Source organism: Ahaetulla prasina, chromosome 14 (assembly GCF_028640845.1).
Source record: "Ahaetulla prasina isolate Xishuangbanna chromosome 14, ASM2864084v1, whole genome shotgun sequence".
Lineage (NCBI taxonomy): Eukaryota > Metazoa > Chordata > Lepidosauria > Squamata > Colubridae > Ahaetulla > Ahaetulla prasina.
Window position 1 is genome coordinate 13750865 of NC_080552.1, and position 18829 is coordinate 13769693.

Consider the following 18829-nt stretch of genomic DNA (forward strand, 5'->3'; position numbering starts at 1 on the left):
GTGTAGGGTTTCCTGCCTGGGCAGGGGGTTGGACTAGAAGGCCTCCAAGGTCCCTTCCAACTCTGTTGTTGTTGTTGTTGTTGTTGTTAAATGTTTGTCTATAAAATAAAAAAAACTTTTAAAAAAAGAAAAGAAACTCTTAGCGAGTTTTGAGGGCCATTCTTAAGTCCCTTCCTTCAGCGCCATCACAAGTTTGAACAGTTGCTGAACGAATGGTCATAACTCAAGGACGGCCCATATTCTGGGAGCAATGCCGTTAATGAACTTTGTGTCATTTCAACAATATACCATTGGTCATTTCATTTATTTTCATCTCTTTTTTTGTTATAAAGACAAAGATTCATTATTGTGTTATATGTGCTAAGAGATTATTATTATTATTATGACCACTATTTAGAAAATTATTTTGAGGGTGAAAAACGGGCCTCTTGGAAGTTCCGGAAGTTCAGAAACGGGCCTGTTTCCAGCCTCCAGAGGGCCTCCAGAGCCCGGGGGAAGCAGTTTTCGCCCTCCAGGAGGCTCCAAGAAAACCTCCGGAGCCTGGGCAGGCAGCCAAATAGGCCACACCCACCCAGCAATGGGGCAGCGAACCCGTTGCTAAAGGGTCTGAATAGGGGTGAAATGTAAAATTTGTTACTACCGGTTCTGTGGGCGTGGCTTGGTGGAAGGGGTTAATGTGACTGGGTGGGCGTGGCCAACTTTTTTTTTTACTTTTAAAAGTATTTTTTCCACAACCTCTTCGGCCGAAGAGGTTGTTAAAAAATGCTTGTAAAAGACTGTGATGATTAGGCAACTCAGCTGGGATTGCCAAAGGAAAAAAAGCTTTTAAAGGGTTCCAACGATCCCAGCTGAGTTGCCTGATCGCCAGAACCTTTTAAAAGCATTTTTTTTACAACCTCTTTGGCTGAAGAGCTTGTAGAAAACATGCTTTTAAAGGGTTCTGACGATCCCAGCTGAGCCGCGCGATCATCAGAGGCTTTTTTTTTTTTACTTTTAAAAGCATTTTTTCGGGGAAGAAAAAATGCTTTTAAAAGTTAAAAAAACCCAAAGACCTCTGATGATCACGCAGCTCAGCTGGGCATGTGGGGGGGACAGGGATTTTTGCTACCGGTTCTCCAAACCACCCGCTGCCGTCCCTACCAGATCGGGCAATCCGGTCTGAACCGGAAGCATTTCACCCCTGATCTGAAGCCCATTCCTGAACTGGTTTATATTAAAGAGTTTATATCATAAGTTAAAGAGTTTATATAGTTTATATTAAAGAGTCAGACATGACTGAATGGATATCATCATTCAGTTTTGGTTTTTATTTAGGATGCTGTGTTATATTCCATAATGCAAACCATGGTTTAATGTTTTCTCTGCCTCTCTAACTCACACACAGATAACAGATGAGAAATATTAATTTTATTGCATGTAAAAACTGCCCGGCCTCCTGCACAAACTCTTGGTTTAGCGCTTTTAGCTACACTAAGTTCCAACGCTTCCAGCATCGATTTTCCTCCCAAAGCATCACTTGAGCTACGTACATAGATTGTCTACCCTTCTCTCTCAAAACTCCAAAGGCAACAAAAGGCAGGCAAGAGACATAAACTCTTCATAATTAATGGAGCAGCCAAGCTGAAAAACACATTAGGCTGCATATTAATGACAAGTAGCTTATGGTAACCGCTTTGAATTGCGCGGACTCAATGTGTATTTAATTAGGATTTAATAAAGCCACAGCCTGTTCTCAGAGGCCAATTAGAAACACAGCTTGGTGGAGTTTTGAAGCTCCGAAGCGGATGCCTTTGAGATCCAGATAGGCCCCGAATATATTGCTATTAATCCTCAATCAAGGCGCCGCAGAGTCAAAAACACACAAGCCTCTTTATTAAATCTTAATGAGGGTCATACTGGGGTGCAGGGAGATACCATTTTTCTTCAATGTGGGGTGCAAGAAGAACAATGAGGCGAGTTCAGCTGGGAAGGATCTGTTTTCAAGGAAGCTGGCTGCACGTCTTCACAACCGGGAGGGCTTTGTACGTACGCAGAGTGCAATACCGGCAGGCATAACGGACAAGCCAGACCAGGGGGTGAAATCCAGCAGGTTCTGACAGGTGCTGGAGAACCGACAGCGGAAATTTTGAGTAGTTCAGAGAAGGGCAAATATCACCTCTGGCTGGCCCCAGAGTAGTGTGGGAATGGAGATTTTGCAATATCTTTCCCCCAAGAGCGGGGTCGGAATGGGGATTTTGCAGTATGTTTCCCCTGGAGTGGGGTGGGAATGGAGATTTTGCATCCGTTTTTCCGATAAGCAAAGTCCAATGGGGGAAGCCAGATTGACTTCACAACTGCGTTACTAACTTAACGACTGTGGTTGTTTTGCTTAACGACCGTGGCACGGCAGGTCATGAAATGTGGCAAAAGTCACTGAAAACCCGTCTCGCTTAGCCATGGAAATTTTGGGTTCAGTTGGAATCCTAATTCAGATGGATAAGGGATATGCCCGGGGTAAAATCCAGCAGGTTCTGACAGGTTCTGGAGAACCGGTAGCGGAAATTTTGAGCAGTTCGGAGAACCGGCAAATACCACCTCTGGCTGGCCCCAGAGTGGGGTGAGAATGGAGATTTTGCAATATCCTTCCCCTGGAAAGGGGTGAGAATGGAGATTTTGCAGTATCCTTCCCCTGTCACGCCCATCAAGCCACGCCCACAGAACCGGTATTAAATAATTTAGATTTCACCACTGAGCCAGACCCCAAAATTATCCCTTTTCGCAGGCAAATCTAGGTCTGAATTCTGGTTAGCGCAAGGAAGGGAAACTCTCTGTGTGCCACAGACGTGGTGGTGACAGCTTATCTGATCAGCTGTGCAACGCTGGTGCCTCTGAGAAAGCATCTTGTTACACCCATTTACAAATTGGATCCGTAAGTACAGACGTCACGTTGTCCGTGCAAAAGACGAGAACTTGCTCGAGACGTGAAAAAGGTGTCGCGTAACGTCTTGCTTCCCTGACACAACTTCCACCTTTTGAGGCCTCCGTTGGGCGCTGCAGCTGCCCCACCCCCTCAAAAAAAGCCCATGCAATTCTAGGGGTGCTTTAGCAGAGGAATAAAATCAAGATCACGTGAAGTGACCTTTAGGATCGCTTTGTCGCCTTGGTAAGACTGTACTTGGAATGTGGCATCCAGTTTTGATCACCGTATTATAAAGAAGATGTTGAGACTTCCGGGCAAAAGTGCAGAGAAGAGCAGCAAAGATGATTATCGGTCAACCAGTGGAACAGCTTGCATTTGGAAGCTGTGGGAGCTTCATCACTGGAGGCTTTCAAGAAGAGATTGGACTGCCATTTGTCAGAAATGGTTTAGGACAGGGATGGCGAACCTTTTTGGCACCGAGTGCCCAAACCGGAATGCACGTTCATGTGCTGGAGTGCTGGAAACCAAAAAACAGCCCAGAAAACAGCCTGAAAACAGCCCAAAAAACAGCCTGGAAAACGGTCTGAAAAACGACCTGTTTTTTGGGCTGTTTTCTGGCTGTTTTCTGGCGCTCCAGTGCCTGCAAAGACCAGCTGGCCGACATGTACCAGAAGAGCAGCTGGCGGTGGCACGTGCCACAGAGAGGGCTCTGCGTGCCACCTCTGGCACACATGCCATAGGTTCGCCATCACGGGTATAGGGTCTCCTGCTTGGGCAGGGGGTTGGACTGGATAACCTACAAGGTCCCTTCCAACTCTGTTAATCTGTAATACAGAGATTAGGGGCCTGGAAGCTAAAATATATGACGAATGGTTGCAGGAATTGGGCACGTCTAGTCTAATGAAGAGACAGATCAGAGGACAGTAGTCCTCCAATATTTGAGGGGATGTCAAGAGGGGGTCAACCTATCCTCCAAAAGGCCTGAGGGCAGGACAAGAAGCAGCGGATGGAAACTAATCAAGGAGAGAAGCAACCTAGAACTAAGGACAAATTTCCTGACAATGGGAACAATTAACCAATGGAAGAACTTGCCTCCAGAAGTTGCAAATGCTCCAACACTGGAAGTTTTTAAGAAGCTGTTGGATAACCATCTGTCTGAAGTAGTGTAGGGTTTCCTGCCTAAGCAGGGGGTTGGACTAGAAGACCTCCAAGGTCCCTTCCAGCTCTGTTATTCTCTCCATCTCTCCTAACGGGAGGGCTGTTCCTGTTTTCTCTTCCTATGGGCCTCTGGTGGCTCAGACTGCTAAGACAGTCTGTTATTAACACAGCTGCTAAAAAGAATTACCCACAATAGAAGAATGGATATTGAAAGTTTCCAATTTGGCTGAGATGGCTAAAATCTCAGCCTTCTTGAAAGACAGTACTCAAGAAAAATATTTAAATGAATGGAAGAACTGGATTGACTATATTCAAAATAGATATCAGATTAAGAAATTTCGGATTGCCTTTGAATGAAGGATGTTGTTTTTGATTTTAATGGAAGAAGTCAGGTTATGTGAGAGAGAAGGATTATAATTGTGTTAGATTTTAAAAATTTAATGTATGACTGTTTGTTTAATGAACTATACCTTGTGTTTGCTCCGGGAAGTCCGGGGGGGGGAGGGGGGTTTTGGAGGGAGGGGGTAAGGGGGGGAAATTTAATTGTTGTTGTAAAACTTTTTCAATAAAAAAAATTTAAAAAAACAAAAAAAAACACAGCTGCTTGCAATTACTGCAGGTTCAAGTCCCACCAGGCCCAAGGTTGACTCAGCCTTCCATCCTTTATAAGGTAGGTAAAATGAGGACCCAGATTGTTGGGGGCAATAAGTTGACTTTGTATATAATATACAAATGGATGAAGACTATTGCTTAACACAGTGTAAGCCACCCTGAGTCTTCAGAGAAGGGTGGGATATAAATGCAAATTAAAAAAAAAAAAGTCTCTCGTCAAAAACCCATACCTTTTTCATGACATCAGTGAGCATCTGTGCCAGCAGCAGCGTGTGGGAAATCGACCCCATTCCGTGGACCAGACACGGAATGTCATCTAAAATCCCTGCTATTTCTTCAAGCCAACAACAGGGTGTAGGAAACCAACCGTCCATACTTGTCTCCGCATGACTGAGAAGGAAACCAATTCAGGGTCTTAATAGCTGCACTTTTGAGAGGGTTATATAGCCAACCCGATCTACGGGGAAATGAGTGTGTCTCCTTCCTGCCAAGCAATTTTTTGCTGGTCTGTGTCGTGGCGGGGCGGTGTGTGAACTGACCAGAGGAACGTCTGATGCCTTCTCCACCTTTCCCCTATCCTGGTTTAAAGAGATCAGAACCTAATGATTAGCCAGCGTGATGCCCCGTTGACCCCCTCCTTCTGGACCTTCCCGTCTCTTAGGCGTGCGGCTTCGGTAAGGTTGAGAACATTCAAGTGGGCACGCTGGAATCTTTGACGTAATTAGGTTAATTACAGAATGTAGCACTGAGGGTTGTTGGGTTCCCTTCCTCCACGCCGAAAGGGACAAAAAATTGAGAATGATGAAGGAGTTTTCCTTTCTCGGCCTCCCTCAGCTTGCCAAGAAGCCAGTCGAGTGGAGAGATGGAACAAGAAATGGAGAGGCAGCTATTGTCTCTGCCAAGTACCCACTCTGGGTATTAATCTAATCTGGGTTTGTCCCTGGAAGGAAGGACGTTGTTTTATTCTTTGATTATGTTCCTGGTAAACAAATGGCTTTTAAACAAAGAGTTCTAACTTTACTCCTTCCTGGAGGTTGGTCAGGCATTGCCTTCTGCTCTTTTCCTTTTTCATTATTATTATTATTATTCCGTTCCAAGAAACTTTATATCATGGGTTTTTCTGCCTTCCTCCTCCGCCAGTCGCTAAATATTATTTTTGGTTCAGTTCCCTCCGTGCCACACTGGGCTTAATAAGTCAGCGGGAGAGTGGCTGGTTCCAACAGTGTTTGAGATGGGAAGTTTGTGTGAAACCTCCGGAGCGGTGTTTCTCAACTTTGTTGGCTTGAAGATGTATGGACTTCAACTCCCAGAATTCCCCAACAAATATGGGGAAGGAAGAGGAGGGGGCAGGAGGGGAGAAGAGGGAGGAGGGAGGGAGGGAGGAGGGAGAGTAGTACTGTGTTTCCCCAAAAATAAGACCCTGTCTTATATTTTCTTGAACCCTGAATTAAGCGCTTGGCTTTATTGCCATGCGCTCAAAAGCCCGATTGGGCTTATTATCAGGGGATTCTTATTTTGGGGGAAACAAGATAGATAGGTACTGTAGATAGATAGATAGATAGATAGATAGATAGATAGATAGATAGATAGATAGATAGATAGATAGATAGATAGATGGATGGATGGATGGATGGATGGATGGATGGATGGATGGATGGATGGATGGATGGATGGATGGATGGATGGGTGGGTGGGTAGACAGACAGACAGACAGGTATAGATACTGTAGATACATAGATGATAGATAGATGATAGATAGATGGATAGATAGATAGATAGATAGATGGATGGATGGATGGATAGATAGATAGATGATACCGTGTTTTCCTGAAAATAAGAACCTGTCTTATATTTTTTTGTACCCTGAAATAAGCGCTTGGCCTTATTGCCATGTGCTCAAAAGCCCAATTGGGTTTATTATCAGGGGATGTCTTATTTTGGGGGAAACAGGGTAGTAGGAGCAGTAGGAGGAGGAAGGAGGAGGAGGAGGAAAAGGGGATCACATGACCCCAGGATGTTGTGACTGTCATAAATATGAGCCAGTTGCCAAGTGTCTGAATTCTGATCACGGGGATGCCACAGCGGTCATAAGTGTGAAAAATGGTGATAAGTCACTTTTTCCAATGCCATTGTTAACTTCAAATGGTCACTAAAGGAATGATTGTAAGTCGAGGACTACATGTACTGGCCACCAGGGATAAAGGAGACCAACAGCCTGCACAGGGCCAGCCCAGCCAGGCTTCAGGAGGAGGAAGAGGAGGAGGAGGTGGTGGTGGTGGTATAAGATCTTCTGTTTGTGCAGGGGGTTGTACTAGAAGATCTTCAAGGTCCCTTCCAACCAGTGGTGGGTTTCACTTACCTTTGCTACCGGTTCGCTCACGCACCACTTATGCGCATGCACAGAAGCTTCTGCGCATGTGCAGAGTGTATTTGATGATGTGCGGGTGGGCGGAGCCTCCTGCTGCTGCTACTATCGGTTCTCCCAAACTGAGGCGCACTGGGGCGAACTGGTAGCAACCCACCACTGCTTCCAACTCTTGTCATTTTGTTATTCCGTTAAAAACCACCCTTAGCAAGGACAGATCCGTCCTGTACAGTCCTTTGCCAAACAAAACCAAACAAAAGAATTAAATAAGACAGACACCGACGCATGTCGAAGGGAACCGGGCCTGAAGTCAAACCCCAAGGAGAGCTTGTTTTAACAGCCAGAGGTGTCATATTAGGAGAGAAGCAGGAGGGGGCGAGGGATAAGGGGACTGGAAAACTGAACTGGGGTGGAGGTAAGTGAACATCAGAGAATGCCTCGGATCAGGAGGCAGGAGACGCCAGCTGGTTTCTTTTAGCATCTGTCAAGCCACACGTTTCTGCAGATGGCCCCCAAGTCACATCACCGGTGGTATTCATTAACGCATTCTTAGGGAAAAAATGAAAAGAAACTCTCCCCCCTCAGCAAATGTACAAGATGAGTTAATCTGTTGCACAAATTGAGCCTAATCACAAAAATCCAATGCAACAAAGAAGGAAGGACATTCCCCAGATCTTTTTTTTTGGGGTACGATCGATCAAAACCATCAAGGGAAGGGGAGGAAGGGGTCGGAAAGCAGAACGAACCAAAGCTGATAGCCAGATCTAAAAATTCCCCAGTCCAGGGGTGAAATCTAAAAATTTTCCCTACCGGTTCTGTGGGCGTGGCTTAATTGATGGGCATGGCTTGGTGGTCAGGTGACCTGGTGGGCGTGGCTTGGTGGTCAGGTGACTGAATGGGCATGGCCAATAATAATAAATAATAAAAATAATAAACAAAGTATACAAAACTTGGGAGCGCACCGGTCTACCTTCTTTAAAAATAGAGGCATCGGTCTACTAGCTGCTTACCGTGCTGATCAGCTGTACTGCGGCCCTTTGAAGCGCCGCGGCAGACATTTAGGGCCGTTTGCAGCTATATCACCACCAAGAGCTTCAGGGACAGAGAAGAGGAACAGTGAGGTGTGGGCGGTGGGGCGGGGCAGGGATTTTTGCTACCGGTTCTTCGAATTACCCACCCCCATTGCTACCGGATTGCGCGATACAGTCCAAACCGGGAGCATTTCACCCCTGCCACAGTCCCAATAGGTAGAGAAATTCTGTGAGTTGAATTCCAGCGTAGTTGAAGGACAGCAGGTTAAGAAAGGCTGCTCTGAACAACCTAAAAAACTACCAAAAAACCCTAAATCTAAATCTAAATTAGTCCATAAGTCTAACTGTGCAAAAAGGAGTGGCAAAACCGTTGTGACCTAGGCCCAACTAGCTATTACCAGGCACAATCAGTCCTAAACAAACGTAGTTTATTAGAACAGCTGAAAATTACTTCATTCTCAGCTTAGTCCAAATTAATTCCAAAATAAATCCTTCAGAAAAAGTCCTTCGGCCTTATCACAAACCTTTGTCCTCTTTGGCACCCTGCCAAGGGCTTTTCTTGGCAAAGCCCCATGAAGTTCAGAAATAAGAGATGCCAACTAGAAATCAATGTAGCAACATTGCTTTCCTACAAAGAGCCCAAGAGCCGTTGCTGCTCTTTTAAGCCTTATGGGAGGAGCCAATCATCTCCTGGCCTTACTCCCGAGTCGTCCTTTTCGCTTTAGCTGCTCTTGCCTTCTGGCAGCTAACGGGCTCCCGAGCACCATTTTTGGCTGCGACAGCCTCCTGCATCTCTCTGCCAGGGAAAACAGGCCTTAGGGGAGCTGCACGCAGCCTTCGCAAGGCCTGTTTTCAGCTGCAACAGCCTCCTGCAACCCTCTGCCAGTGAAAACGGCACTCGGGAGGGCCACCCTCCCGAGCTCCGTTTTCACTGGCAGAGGCACCACAGCCAGTCCTTCACTGTTTCCAGATCTAAGCACTCCATGGGCCAGATCCAGTCCCCCCCACCCCCGGGCCTTGCATTTGACACCCTTGCCCTAGATGGTGCTAAATTTAGTTAGATTTGGTGGTAGAATCGAGACTTTACTGGAGCTACTCTACTCCAGCCATAGCAAGATAATAAATGATTTCTCCAGTTTTTTATTTGCATGTATCTTTAAAGCTGTCCATGGCAACCATTTTGGGACCGTGGCTACATTTGCTCCCTCGGTTTCAAGATGAAAAATCCAAATTGAAACAATGCCAGACTTGCTGTTCTTGTGGAACGCAATCCCCCCTTCCAGTAGCGAGTTTCAAAAATGTTTACTACTGGTTCTGTGGATGTGGCTAGGTGGGTGTGCCGTGGCGTGGCTTGGTGGGCGTGGCATGGGAAGGATACTGTAAAATCTCCATTCCCAGCCCACTCCAGGGGAAGGATACAGCAAAATCCCCATTTCCTCCCGATCAGCTGGGACTCGGGAGGCAGAGAATAGATGGGGGCGGGGCCAGTCAGAATTTTTACTACCGGTTCTCCGAACTACTCAAAATTTCTGCTACTGGTTCTCCAGAACTGGTCAGAACCTGCTGAAACCCACCTCTGCCCCCCTCTCTAAAGCAATGCAGCAATTTATGAATGAATTAATACGTCAATCGCTGTATGCTGCTTAAGGCAACTGAGAATTTCACCCTCCAAAGTATTGTTTTAATCAGGGGTGGCCCACTAATGGCCTGCAGGCTGGATGTGGCCTCCAAAATAGCTTTATCCTGGCTCCGGCGACTTGACTTAATTTTATTAAGGCATGCTTTGGAAAAACAAAATGCCCACAATTGTTCTTGCAAGAAGAGTTAGACTTGTCATAAATGGCATTGGGGTGAGATTCCGCCGGGGTTAGTCAGAGAGGGAGGGAAAGAGTTTGTTTCAGATAAAATAATCAAGATAAAACAAATTGTAATAACCTCTAAGAAGAACCTCAGGGTGAAGGAGGAGAATAGATCGAGACTGAGATGGTTTAAATCTTTCTGACTTCCGTTCATCTCGGAATAACTCCGTCTGGGAAGGAAACAAACCGGAGTGTTGGGAAGGATTTGAAGTGTTTCTTTTCTTCTCGAGAATGTTATGACAAGCCAGTTTAATGAAATCAAATTCCTGGACTGAGCAGCATCCATGTCCTTCCTGAATTCTAACCATACAAGCTGCATTCCCGCCGTGCGTGTTACCTGTGGTCCACTTCTTTACTTTTTTCTCAATTAACAACTGGGTTGGGTTCAAACAACACACTCAGCCTTAAACCAGCCACACTGGTTGGGTTCACAAATCCCACGAAGCTGCCAACTAGCAAGTTAAGTGTTCTCTGAGCCCCTCTCTGAGGAAGATGGGTGGTTTAGAAATATAAAAGAGGGAAAGGGAGGGAGGGAGGGAAGGAGAGAGGGAGGGAGGGAGAGAAAGAGGGAAAGAAGGAGGGAGGGAAGGAAAGAGGGAAGGAAGGAATGGAGGAAGAAAGGATGGGGAGGGAGGAGGGAAGGAAGAAGGGAGGAGGAGGGAAGGAAGGAAGGAGGAGGGAGGAGGGAAGGGAGGAAGGAGGGAGGAAGGAAGGAAGGAGGAGGAAGGAAGGAAGGAAGGAAGGAAGAAAGAAAGAAAGAAAGAAAGAAAGAAAGAAAGAAAGAAAGAAAGAAAGAAAGAAAGAAAGAAAGGAAGGAAGGAAGGAAGGAAGGAAGGAAGATTTTGTGAGAGGGAGAGAGGAAGCAAGGAAGGAAGATTTTGGGAGGGAGGGAGGGAGGAAGGAAGGAAGGAAGGAAGGAAGGAAGGAAGGAAGGAAGGAAGGAAGGAAGGAAGGAAGGAAGGAAGATTTTGTGAGAAGCGGGTCTACCTCTGTTTCTACTTCCCAAGAAATAGCCCTTGTTTTGATTCATGATTGTCAGGTCTCTGGTAAAATGGAACCAAGCTCAACCCTCATGTCTGAAGTCTGACCAGCCTTCACATCTTCGGCCTTGATCTAAACTTATGCCTTGATCACGGAATTGATTTTACCCCTTGCTTTGCACTTGATTGGACAAACCAGTGCAGACGTGAGGGTTTCAGGGTTACTGCTTAGAATATGCTTAAAGATACCATTCTACTCATTAAGACTTACTCTTCCAATCAAAATATTGATCTCATATTTTTTTTTCTTCATCTTTAATAGTCTAGGTCAGTGGTTCTTTAAGTGTGCTCCAAGGACGGCTGGGGTTCCCCTTAAAAACCTCTCAGTGGGTTTATGAAATCAAACTCCTTCATTGGGTATCGAAGGCCTTTGCAAAAAGTTTAAGCCACATCACTCATCTCATTATTATTTCTATTTTTTAAAAAAATAGGGGTTTTTTTGTGAAAAATATTTGTATGTTACTATCGAATGGATTTCGTATTATTTTTCACACGGTTCCATAATGAGACTTTAGAAAGAGTGCAGAGAAGAGCAACAAAGATGATGAGGGGACTGGAGGCTAAAACATATGAAGAACGGTTGCAGGAACTGGGCAGGGCTAGTTTAATGAAAAGAAGGACTGGGGGAGACATAATAGCACTGTTCCAATATCTGAGGTGCTACCCCAAAGAAGAGGGAGTCAAGCTATTCTCCAAAGCACCTGAAGGCAAGACAAGAAGTAATGGGTGGAAACTAATCAAGGAGAGAAGCAACTTAGAACTAAGGAGGAATTTCCTGACAGAACAATTCATAAGAGGAACAACTTGCCTGCAAAAGTTATGAATGCTCCAACATTGGAAGTTTTTAAGAAGATGTTGGACAACCATTTGTCTGAAGTGGTGTAGGGTTTCTTGCCTAAGCAGGGGGTTGGACTAGAAGACCTCCAAGGTCCCTTCCAACTCTGTTATTCTATAAACATTCTATGAAAGCATCCATTTGAATCTGAAATATGGTAAATATTGATAAATACAAGCCGCTCTTTTTGAAATCCACCCTAATATTTAAAAATGGGAAGAGGTCCCAAGGGAGCAAAATGTTTAAGGAAGATGGATTGCTGGTGTGTTTCACAATGCTACAATAACCATCTTATTTTTTGAAAAAGAAGCCACTTATATTAACATGAGAAGTCAGATTTTTTTTTTCAATAATAAAATCAGCGGCAGTTGAAACAAAATGGACTTTCCGTTCTTAAACCTTCATCTGCCCTCCGCAGAGAAGCATTGCAAAATAATAACATTAATAAACATCAGAGTTTACTTGGCAAACCAATTGGGCAGGCAGCCAAGAAAGTAGACCATAATCCCAAATTTTGCAGCAAGAAATTGTTGAAGAAGGAGTGGGAAATTCACAGGACAATTGGGATGGTGTTTTTTTTTCCCCCTTGCAATTAGATGTAAATTGGATTCAAATGAAATGAATTAAATTAAATTAAATTACAGATATGCCCCACACATTTTGCAGTTTTTCTTCTGTCAGGTTAAAAAAATTAAGATTCTGTAACGATTTTCAGTGGGATCTTTAGTAGCCCATGCTTTGGAAAGGATAGTACATGTAATTGGAAAGCTCCAGTTATTCACCCCCAGATAAGCCTGCAAGCTTCCACAAATTGCAAGCTTTCCTAGGTCGCAGTTATTTAAAAAATGTAATTTTAGACTGAAATCGAAATAAGCATCGATACCATTTTGCTTCATGGAAAATGGACCTCAACTTATCTCCATGAATGGCCACATGGGTAGAAGGGAAATTAAGGGCCTCCAGAAGTTGTGGATGCTCCAACACTGGAAGTTTTTAAGAAGATGTTGGATAACCATTTGTCTGAAGTGGTGTAGGGTTTCCTGCCTAAGCAGGGGATTGGACTAGAAGAATATAATAGAATAGAATAGAATAGAATAGAATAGAATAGAATAGAATAGAATAGAATAGAATAGAATAGAATTTTATTGGCCAAGTGTGATTGGACACACAAGGAATTTGTCTTGGTGCATATGCTCTCAGTGTACATAAAAGAAAAGATACGTTCATCAAGGTACAACATTTACAACACAATTGATGATCACCAACGTCCCTTCCAACTCTGTTATTCTATTCTAAATAAGGGAGTTACGTAATGGGATGAATGTTTAAGCCAGTTCTTTGCAGGTAGTCATCAATTTGAGGGGAAAAAAACCTCTATTCATTTAGCGACCATTTGAAATTAACTACTGTAACTCAAGGACTACTAGTACGGCTCCCCAATGTATTCCCAGATTATTCTAAAATCATAAATCCTTGATAACAGCAATCAGCTTGGGATCCATAGTTCTTATGGTCTCTTATAGAATAGAATAGAATAGAATTTTATTGGCCAAGTGTGATTGGACAATCAAGGAATTTGTCTTGGTGCATATGCTCCTTATGACATCTTACGACCAACTCTCTTTTACCTCTTGTTTTATTTTATTTTAAGAGTTTTATTTCCTTTTTATCTTTATACCTTTCTTCTATTTTTTTAATGTTTTTGTTAATGAATTGCTTTCATTTAATTTATTACGGCCACCCAGACTCTGAGCAGCTATATAAAATCCAGATGCATTGTTCCCTCTCTCTCTTCTCTCTCTTTCTCTCTCTCTTTTTCTTTCTCTTTCTCTCTCTCTTTCTCTCTTTCTCTTTCTCTCTCTTTCTCTCTTTTCTTTCTCTTTTTCTTTCTCTTTCTCTCTCTCTCTTTTCTCTCTCTCTCTCTCTTTCTCTCTTTTTCTTTATTTCTCTTTTTCTCTTTTTCTCTCTCTTTCTCTTTCTTTCTCTCTCTCTCTCTCTTTCTCTCTTTCTCTCTTTCTCTCTTTTTCTTTCTCTCTTTCTCTCTCTCTTTCCCTCTTTCTTTCTCTCTCTCTCTCCCTCTTTCTCTCTCTCTTCTTGACCAAATTTATCATTAAGGAAACACAAAGAATGAAGCTACAGAAAAATGCAAAAAATAGAAAATTAAAAGAAAATCTATTGCCTAACCCTTGTTCTATTTTTTCAGCAAACTTTAAAAAAACCAACACCAGTGCTGTTAGCAGACTGATATATAGAAACTAATGTGTCAAGAGGACTTAATTTCCTGAGATTCCTGATCTGGCAACTCTAAGGAAGTTGTAAGAACACACAATCTCTACCCTTCAACCATCAGAAGCAAGATATATGGCGTTTCCTCATTCCTCTGCTTTTTTCCCTAATTGGATCGTTCACATGTGAACAGTGGCAAGCCACTTCTCCAAATCACACTTGTTCCCATTAAGGTTTAAGGGGTAGCCACAGATCAGTTTTTAATCAGTCAATACACATAGTTGGGGTGTCATCCAATTAGATTTTTTTTTAACGAGCTCAGCCGTGGCTGCCCAAATGCAGACATATGTTCAACTCCATTCTGTACATAAACAGACTCGTTTAGTATATGCAAATATACTGTACCTCTGGAGGAAGGGGGAGTTGACTTCCAAGGAAAGAATTCATTGAGACTCAAAATTCATTGAGACTGATGTGATGACCATAAAAAGAAGAACATCTGGACCAGGCTCAGGGGTGTGTAAACAGAGCAGACCCAAAGCAACATGGAGTGAAAACCGTTTGACAGATTGTTTTATGGTGAATAATTATGACATTCAAAAAAAAAAAAACAGGAGATTTTGCACGAACTAAAAGCTATCTTGGGGGTTGACTCTGCAATCTGTTCCCCGAGTTGGCAAGGAATAGGTAAGATTCCTCCTTAATCTCTCCTGGGAAGCGAGAGGGAAAAAAAACACCTCTTTGATCAGCAAGAAGATAAATTAGATGTGACAAAAATACCAGAAGAAACAGACTCCAAGGATCGGTCCTGGATTGACCCTTGGCAGAAAGACCGCATAGGTAGAACTCTCACTTCCCATGTTGACAGGTTCAACATCTTACTTGGGATTGTCGGCGGAGCTGATGGAAAATTGTTATGACACAAAGAAATTCCATCTTGGCGTTTCCCTCAATAACATGCCAACTTGGTCAAGCTTCTAGCACTTTTTCAAGAACTTGGAATGCTTCGTGATGCGATCTCTGTCAGATTCTTTCTTTCAAGCCATGTTTCTCCTACCTTTCAGCCAAGGGGAAAATCCCCAAACAACCAAGGTTAAGATGATCCATAAATCAATAGAAGAGAGGAGGGGAGAGGAGAGGAGAGGAGAGGAGAGGAGAGAAGAGAAGAGAAGAGAAGAGAAGAGAAGAGAAGAGAAGAGAAGAGAAGAGAAGAGAAGAGAAGAGAAGAGAAGAGAAGAGAAGAGTTGGAAGGGACCTTGGAGATCATCTAGTGCAACCCTGTTTCAGCAGGACATTGTTAGTGAGTTTCTGTCTTTTGATCCCCCAATCACATGGTTACATAGCCACGCCCCCCAGTCACATGACCCCACCACCAAGCTACGCCCACAGAACCGGTAGGAAAGAAATTTAGATTTCACTGTTGTTGTTCTGGTGTGCAGTGCTCTGTAGCGTCGTTTTGAGGGTAGGAGTTGAAACGGTTTATGTCCAGGATGTGAGGGGGTCTGTAGATCTTGTCGCAGCCCTCTTTTTGACTGGAAGGAACGCAATACCATTTTGCGTTGCGTTTGATGCTAGACAAAATTAGCATGAATGGACTGTAGATGGGTAGTCAATTATTTCTCATGGCCTTGGTTGAGGGGAAGGTCTAAGTTTTGGTCCCAAATGTGCTTTTTCCAAAAGGCAACTGGACTTCCCTGTGGGTTTTTTCTCCCTTTGAAAATGTTTTGCTTCTCAAGAAGATGGCACCTTTGGGACAACCATGACCTGGATCAGGGGTCTTCAACCTTGGCAACCTTGACTTTGTATATAATATACAAATGGATGAAGACTATTGCTTAACATAGTGTAAGCCGGCCTGAGTCTTCGGAGAAGGGCGGGATATAAATGCAAACAAAAAAAAAACTTTAAGACTTGTGGACTTCAACCCCCAGAATTCCTCAGCCAGCGCTGGCTGAGGAATTTTGGGAGTTGAAGTCCACAAGTCTTAAAGTTGCCAAGGTTGAAGACCCCCTGACCTGGATGATTGAGAATCTCGATAGAGGTGCTTTTCTCAAGAGGCAACTGGACTTTCTGGTTTTTCTTTGAAGACATAAACCTAATGGAAGAATATAAATCTAATGAAAGAATAAAAACCTGGGTCTCTTCCTTCCTTTCAAAAAGAGCTTCTCCTTCTCCTTCCAGGACTTTTGGCCAGCAATTGTGAAAACACAGAGATCATATGCAAGCAGCAGAGATGGCTTTTAAAATGACATCCAATTAAATGTTTATTTAATTAATGCTGAGCGCAATTAAATCGCTATAAACACCATCAGGCTGCCTATATTTATGGTCTGCCTTTTTGGCAAGCCATCCCCAGCCCCACCCTGGTTGTTCACGAGATGTTTCAGAGGAAAAGTCATGGCTCAATTAACCCACCGAGGACACAAAAAGTGTCAGAGTTACAAGAAATCAAAAACGATAAGACTGATATAAAGGTAAAGGTAAAGGTTCCCCTCGCACATATGTGCTAGTCCTTCCTGACTCTAGGGGACGGTGCTCATGTCCGTTTCAAAGCCGAAGAGCCAGCGCTGTCCAAAGACGTCTCCGTGGTCATGTGGCCGGCATGTCTCAACACCAAAGACGCACAGAACGCTGTTCCCTTTCCACCAAAGGTGGTCCCTATTTTTCTACTTGCATTTTTATGTGCTTTCAAACTGCTATCCTGTTTCCCCCAAAATAAGACATCCCCTGATAATAAGCCCAATCGGGCTTTTGAGCGCACGGCAATAAGGCCAAGCGCTTATTTCAGGGTTCAAAAAAATATATTATTTTTGGGGAAACATGGTAGATTGGCAGAAGCTGGGACAAGTAACGGGAGCTCACCCTGTTACGCGACACTAGGGATTCGAACCGCTGAACTGCCGACCTTTTGATTGACAAGCTCAGCATCTTACCCACAATTTTTGAACACACTAAAAGGTTCCTTAGAAATACAACCTTTAGAAAAGGAATCAACTATGGCCATTCTCTACTTTTGAGCAATTGCAGGAAAAAAAACAAAAAAACAAAAAAAAGAACAGGATAACATAGGATATTTTAAGCCTTCTTGCCTGCTGCTGTTAATGATGATTATATATTTGTTGAAATTTTTCTCTACTTTCTCAGGAAAAAGAACACCAGCAACACCATGAAGACTAAAACAAAATGCAAATAAACCAAGAGCTGCGGTGGCACATTGGTTGAATATAGAGTGCAGTATTGCAGGCAAACTCTGCCCACTGCCAGCAGTTCGATCCTAACCGGCTCAAGGTTGATTCAGCCTTCCATCCTTCTGAGGTCGGTAAAATGAGGAGCCGGATGGTTGGGGGAGGGGCGATATGCTGACTCTGTAAACTGCTTAGAGAGGACAGTAAAACACTGTGAAAGTGGTATATAAGTCTAAATACTATTGCCATTGACTCAGCCTTCCATCCTTCCACGGTCGGTAAAATGAGGACCCAGATTGTTGGGGACAATACGCTGATTCTGTAAACCATTTAGAGAGAGCTGTAAAGTACTCAGTGGTAGGATCCTACCGGCTTAACAACCCAGTTCGGTTATCTGGCGTGCCTGCATGCTATCCGCGTGTGCACAATTGAACGAAAAATCACCTTCCGTATTAGTGCTAGGGAATTAAAACAGCTGAGGCTCAGAAATCCGCTCTGCCGCGCTAATCGGCTGCTAAGATATAGGTAATTAAAGCGCAGGGGCGGGGGGGCAGGCCCAGCTGATTGTCAGAGCGAACTGATTCGCTCTCAGCTGATTGTCGGAGCTACCGGTTCGCCCGAACTAGCCTGAACCGGTAGAATCTCACCCCTGAAAGTACTACAAAGCGGTATATTAGAAGCAACCTAGAGCTAAGGAGACATTTCCTGACAGTGAGAACAATTAGTCAGTGGAACGGCTTTCTTTAGAATTTGTGGGTGCTCCATCCACTGGAAGCTTTTAAGAAGAGATTGGACAACCATTTGTCTGAAATGTTATAGGGTTTCCTGTTTGAGCAGGAAGTTGGAGAAGAAGACCCTCCAAGTTTCCTTCCAGCTCTGTTTTTCTGTTAAATTGAAGAGGGTGGGCAGGATCAAGAGATCTTAAAACTCCCGCCGGTCCTTAAGGGAGAATTCCAAATCGCCAGGCCTTTGAAGGGTTATCGTTGTTTAGGCATTATTTCCCACTGATGAAAAGCAGAGCCTTTGATTTATAAAGAAAACAATAGTTTGAACATTTAATTGCACCCTTAAATCATAGCTTAGAGCCAAATAGAGCTGTTCAAATTAAGCAATCCCATTCTGGGATCTGGGTCAACCGTCTGACAGCAACCCCCCGCCCCGAGACCAACTATTCTTCCAATGGTTGATGTCAATCACCCAGATGAACAAATACAGAGCGGGCAGCGCTACAAAGCTCAGCTCCAATGCTACATGTGTTAATAGACACTCCCTCGCCATGTACATGTTGGGTGAAAGTCTACAGAGAGACAGTTCTGGCTCATGTAGATGCTTCCAGGTTGACAGCTGTTCATGCAAATGTCTCCTTCCCGTTAGAGTCAACACAGACATCAGTGGGCGAATCCACATGGCCCTCATGGCAGTCTTCCTAGAATCGCAGAACTGTGAAGCTAGAAAGGATCATAGGATCATCCAGTCCAGGGGTCACCAACCTTTCGGACCTCAAGGACCACTAAATTCATAATTTTCAATCCTGCAGACCACTATGATCTGACTAATGACCAACTGGGTGGGCGTGGCTAGGTGGTCATGTAACTGGGTGGGTGTGGCCAACTCCTCAT